The sequence below is a fragment of the Colossoma macropomum genome, unplaced genomic scaffold (assembly GCF_904425465.1).
Source record: "Colossoma macropomum unplaced genomic scaffold, Colossoma_macropomum, whole genome shotgun sequence".
Classification (NCBI taxonomy): domain Eukaryota; kingdom Metazoa; phylum Chordata; class Actinopteri; order Characiformes; family Serrasalmidae; genus Colossoma; species Colossoma macropomum.
The window spans coordinates 9,909,670-9,915,669 of NW_023494806.1; the positions used below are offsets into that span (position 1 = coordinate 9,909,670).

General features: G+C 41.4%; 1 protein-coding gene across 2 annotated transcripts in view; it reads right to left on the reverse strand.

Annotated features, from left to right (window-relative positions):
• The window catches only part of tnc (tenascin C), a 53,950-nt gene extending 48,535 nt beyond the window's left edge, over positions 1-5,415 (reverse strand). For both annotated transcript variants that reach the window (XM_036598045.1, XM_036598044.1), the window contains exon 1: positions 5,067-5,415. The gene's annotated coding sequence lies outside the window, so the exon portion shown is untranslated. The remainder of the gene's footprint in view (positions 1-5,066) is intronic.
• Positions 5,416-6,000: the final 585 nt, after the last annotated feature.

The following is a 6,000-nucleotide window of genomic DNA, read 5'->3' on the forward strand; positions in this document are numbered from 1 at the left end:
TTGGGAGTTGTTCAAGGGCATCATAAAACACCCTTTTTTGTTAGTAGAGATAAGAAATATGCTTCAATCAAAACCTACAGTCCAAAATTAACTTTATTGCTTCCATCCGGCAGCAGGAATGTGTTGGCTGTGATGTATGGACATCTGTTTTTCCTTTTACAGCAGAGGCCCAAAAGTGTGGCCTGGGTCATGTTGGAGGGTGCCATCCATTCAAATCCTTGAACCCCGCACTACAGTAGTATGCTTTATGGTTCTTCTTTAGACCATTTCCCAGTCTAAACTGTCTGCTCTGCTCAATTGGCCAGCTTTGTGCCTGCTCATGTAATAGTGGACATTCCGGTTCAAGAGGTCGCTGCTGCTGGCCCTCCGTCGCTGCAGAATCAGCCACATGTGCTCATCTCTTGGACGCCACCAACGGAGACACCTGCTATGAGCCTGGTCGCTTTTCCTAGACTTCTTACTTTAGCCTCAGACAGACATTAAAACAGTCTGGAGCTGTGTGGGACTTTTACACATTGGAGTGTATTGAGGAAATCTTTGTTCCCTGATTCATATGAACCATTTGGAATGCCTCCATGGCCATTTTTGGAAGAGAAAGAGGAGCTTCTTTTATAGAGCGTATTAATGACCTGCTGCCTGTCTGTCAGTGCCTACGCCATCACACTGTCTAGAACTTAACGGCCAGTGCTAGCAATGCAGACAGGCCTGGAATTTATTACTTTTCTAGAGATCTTGTTTACGTCATTTTTGCTTAACATTCAAGTGATTTTTATCATTCTGTTTTCTTCATTTTTGCTCCCTCTTGGAGAAATAATACACTACATAGTGTTTCAGCTGTTCAGCTGCCATGAATATTGTGGTCATTATATGATCAATCCCCAGTTAGTTCACTATATAGCAAAAGGTCCATAGTGAACAGTGAATGTGTGAATCTGAGCATAGCTAGGTTATTGTGGTCTATCAGCAAAAAGTATGGCAAATTATTTTATGGGAAATTGTATTCAGATTGTTCTTCAGACTGAAGTTGGATTAGAGTCATTTAGCTACAGCAACACACAGGCCAACTGTATCCTATAGACAGTAATATATATTCAGTACTGTGTAAAAGTTAGAGACCACCCTTCATCTATTTAATTTCCAGTCAAAACAGACATTTTTCAGAGTCAGGAAAAAAGCAGAAAATATATATTTAACGGGAAATTACACAGAACCCTCAACAGCTAAATATATTCTTATTTTCTTAATATTTAGTGTGTCCGCAATCTGCCTTTATTACAGCTACCAATCCTTGCTTTCACCACGAAATCTACAGGGGAAAGCAGGGGAAAATCCTGTCTTTGGGATCAGTTTTGGAAAATCCTGTTTTGTCAGTTATCTTCCTTTTCCTTATACAAATATTATTTTGAATCTCTTCAGAAAAAACTCCTGAAAAATGAATAACGTGCATAACTGCACAAATAAATGAAGGGTGGTCTCTTGTTTTTGCACAGTACTATATATTATCCCTATAGATACAGATATACATGCACACGGATAGACTAAATCCCTATAGAAAGTAATGTGTGAGTGTGTGCGGGAGTCTAAGACATAATGAGGACAGAGAAAGGAATAGAGAGGGAGAGAGGGAGAGACACACATGGAGGAGTGCGGTATGAAGCACTGAAGGAAAAGAAATGTATCCTCCTCTTTCCCCTCCATGTACCAGGTGCTCCGCAGGAGCTTCTTGACAGATATACGTGCTCTGAAATGAGTGGAATCTCCACAGCAGCAGTGAAGCCCACTCCGCTCCAAACAGCTGCTCCAAGCGTATTACCAAGCCAGGAGCGGCTAACGCTAACAGCTGTTCAAACAAAGGCGGCTTTCTCACTCATCTTTATTCTGAGTGGCACTGTCAGTGAATACCCTGCGCACCGATCATAAAACATTTACACTCTGTGCCTGGGCAACGCCACTTGGTGGTTGGCAGCCATAATGTGCCCCTTGATAATTAGAGTTGCACTGGGGACTGAACAGCCAGTAACAACAGAGAAATAAAAGTGGATGTATAACTATATAAAACAGATTTTACATTCGTCATTATCGGTACAGCACACTTTATAACATATCTTTAAAATGAACATTAAAAACCAAATGATTAACTGCTTAAACTCTAAGGACTTATCAGTGGGTTATTGGATAAACTTATAATCCTAGATTTTTAAGAGGGTAAAATGAATAAAGAAAATGTGTGGACATATCCAAGCTCCGCCCACTAATATCTTCTTTCACCGCAACTGTTGCAGAAAGTTGGCAAATATATCACACAGAGGATGAAATCTGTCATTACTGGTACAGCACACATAACATGTCGTTAAAACTGACAAATAATTATCTGCTCAAAGTCCAAGGATTCGTCAATTGGTCTAAATTTTCCTTTCCATTGTCATAACTATATACATCACATATTATCAATAGTAGCTGTTAATTAATAGCAGTTTATGGATAATTCATAGCAGTTACTGATTCATAAACCTTAAGATAATTGCTAATAACAAGCCTAGATTTGTATAGGGTTAAGATTTACAAATAAAGACTTATCCAAGCTCCACCCACAAATGTGTTCTTTCATAGCAACTGCTGTGAGCTTTACAGAAAATTTGCAAAAATTCTCATTCAATATAAAAATATTTTTTAGTGATATTTCTATTCACATAGAATCACTACATAATGTTGAATTTCCAGTTTATATCTCTACACTACCAAGCTGGACAATGCTTTTGTATTGAATCAAACATGATTAGGTTAAATAAGAACATCTATGGAAAACCATGATAACATTAGGCTAAATATGGGTGGGAATGTAGACTTACTAGGGTGGGAACAAACTGAGTGTGAAATTTCTAAATCAATCCAATGCTTCATGAAGGTGGAGCTCAAGGTAGGGGGCAACAGTGTGCTCGTCAGAATTGTCCAATGGACAACAAGCCTATCGTTAGCCCATGATTGTAAGTTAGCATGGTTAAAAGAATCCCCCCAAAACTCCAATCAAGCATGTAGATAGACATCATCTATCGTTTCACTAGCTAACTTTTTTTGAGTAATGAATTGTACTCCAGTTGTTAAGGCAGTGCCAGCTAGAGGAATTTGTGGGTAGGTTTTAGAGCTGCAGACCGTTGTTTGGAGTGGATTTCGCCACAATCCAACAGCACAAGTTTAACAAGTTGTCCCCAGATGTGTGTTTTGGTTATGAGTTTATGTCTAGCCCCATGAGACTAATCAAAACAAGGCAGGTCAGCAATGACATACTAACATTAACAATTACAAGACCAAAAAAACTACATTGGGTCTATCCTAAGAGTGTGATATTTCATATAAGTTATGCTACAGTATATCATTACGTTGCATGGGATTTTTTCCCATTCAATCTTATGATAATATTCTTTAAATAATCTTTAAAGCTTGTCCAACCTCACAACAGTGGCTATGCAATACACTTATGGGTGGAGCATGGATAGGTGGTTACTAGATAACTCTTAAGGTCAGTAACTGAACAATATGCCTGCAGTTAAAATGAAGAAAATTATTAAATATATATGTATGTACAGTGTGAAAACACTTTGTGCACAAAGTTTATCATGTTATTCATTGACAACCCTTCACTTTATGAGGACCCTCCATCCAGCTTACAGCCCAGAGCTCTGCCCAGGGTCTCTGTTAGAGACACCTCCTCCTCATCAAAATCTCCATCTGATACCCACACTAACTCACTCACACACGGACAGACGGATATCACCCACGATGATGTCCTGTTTCCTAACCCATGAGGTGACAGAGGAAAGAAGCTGGCAGCTGACAGCCTACAGGAGCTGGAGGAAGACTAAAGAACGGTGCTAATGCAAACCAGCTGCTCCTGACCCAGCCTGGACGTTACTCGATCAGCCCTTGCAGAGCCAGGTGTGGATGCTACAGCAGGTAATGCAAACCCGCTAAGCCAGAGCTAACAGACCACACTGGAAAAAGCTGCTGAAGCCACACTTCTCCCTGTTTAGGAGCTGCTCTTGCCAGCAAAAAAAAAATGCTAGCGGCTTCACTCATAAACCGTAATGAAGAGCATCAGGAGCAGCCTTAGAAGAAGTCTCTCACTGTGAGAAAGCCGGCGAGAGAGAGAGAGAGAGAGAGAGAGAGAGAGAGAGAGAGAGAGGTGGGTGAACGGAGAAAGAGAGAAGGAAAGTGAGGAATGGGAGAGAGAGAAAGAGAGAAAGAGTGAGCGTTGGGGGAGGGAGAAAAGGAGAAAGAGAGAGAAAGAAAGTGAGGAATGAGAGAGAGAGAAGAGAGAGAGAGAGAAACAGGAAAGACATGGGAGGAAGACTGAGAGAGAGAGAAAGAAAGAAGGAGAAAAAGAGGGAAAGCAATAGAGAGATAGACAAGATACAGAGGGAGAAGAGAAAGAAAGAGGGATGGAAGGAGAAAGGAAAGAGAAGAAAAAGAGGGACAGAAAACGTGGAGAGAGAGAGAAAGAGAGAGAGAGAGAGAAGGGAAAAAGGGATAGAAAGCAAGCAAAAGAGTAGGAAATGAGAAAAAAGAGAAAGTGTGAAAGAGAGAAAAGAAGGGAAACGGAGAGAAAGAGGAAGCAGAGAGGTGTAGAGAGATAAAGAAAGAGGGAAAATGGAATAGAGAGATAGACAAGAGAAAGAGGGAGAAGAGAAGGAAAGAGAAAAATGAAAAGAAGGTTAGAAGCAGCAAGAAGAGAGAAGAAAAAAGATGGATAGAAACAGAGGAGAGAGAGAGAGAGAGAGAGAGAGAGAGAGAGAGAGTCACTCCCATCATCCCATCACTTAGCACAGCCTATTAGCAAAGTCTACTTTCCACAACACTGCAGTCCAAATCCAACACAGGGTCTTTAATGAAAGAGCCCAACAACATTAACTCAATTCAAGCTCTCAGTGAAGAAACTGAGTTAAAGACAGAATCAGCAGCTCAGAACTGCTAAAACAATCCAGCAGCAAAATAAGACAGAATGAAGTGAATGTAACACAGCACACTAACTCTGATTGGTAGATGTAGATGGCTGAGTCCTGTGCGCTTACCTTTACTGAGTGAGTCTCTCTCTCTGTCTTTCTCTGGGATCAAAAATGTGAAGGGTTCACAAACTTCTGCAAGTTCTCTCTCGACGGTCTGCTTCTTTTCTTTGTGTGATAGTTCTTGTTTGTTTGTTTGTTTGTTTGTTTCCCTCAGAGAGATGCCAGCTGTGTCATTTTTTTTCTCTCTCTCTCTCTCCTCTCAGCAGTAGTGTTCCATGTAGGCACGGAGCCTGCTGGTGCTGCAGCCGGAGAGAGGGAGCGAGTGCGTGAAAGAGAGAGAGAGGGAGGGTGAGTCCCTTTCTCTTAAACAGTAGACACTTTGCGGTCAGACCCCACTCCACTCCCACCTACCATTCTTATATATACCCCCCTCCTCCTCCTCTTTTCCTCCCCTCCCCTCTCTCGCTTTTTCTGTCTGTCTCTCTCTCTCTCTTTCTCTCTCTCTCTGACTGGAAGCTGAAGAACTGAAATGGGATGCCTCGAGGCTGAGCTGCACGAGAAAGAGAGAGAGAGAGAGAGAGAGAGAGAGAGTGTCAGAGTGTCAGTGTGTGTCTCTGTGTGTGTGTCTGAGAGAGCGTGAGAGAGTGAATATGTGGCAGAAAGAGAAAATGAATGAGAGAGAGTAGAAGAAAGGGATAAAGGAGAAAGAGGGAGGGAGAGGAGTATGAGAGAGTAGAAAAAACAGAGAGAAAGAGAAGGAGTGAGAGAAAATGGAGAGGAAGAGTAGAGAGTAGAAGAAGGAGAGAAAGAGGTAGAGAGAGAAAATGAATAAATGAAAGACAGAGAGGGAGAGAGAGAAAATGAAGGAATGAGAGAGAAAGAGAGAAGGAGTGAGAGAAAATGAATGAATGAGAGAGAGAAGGAGAAAAGAAGAAAGGGAGAAAGGAAACAGAAAGAAAGAGGGAGAGAGAAGGAGAGAGAGAGTAGAAGAAAGAGAGAA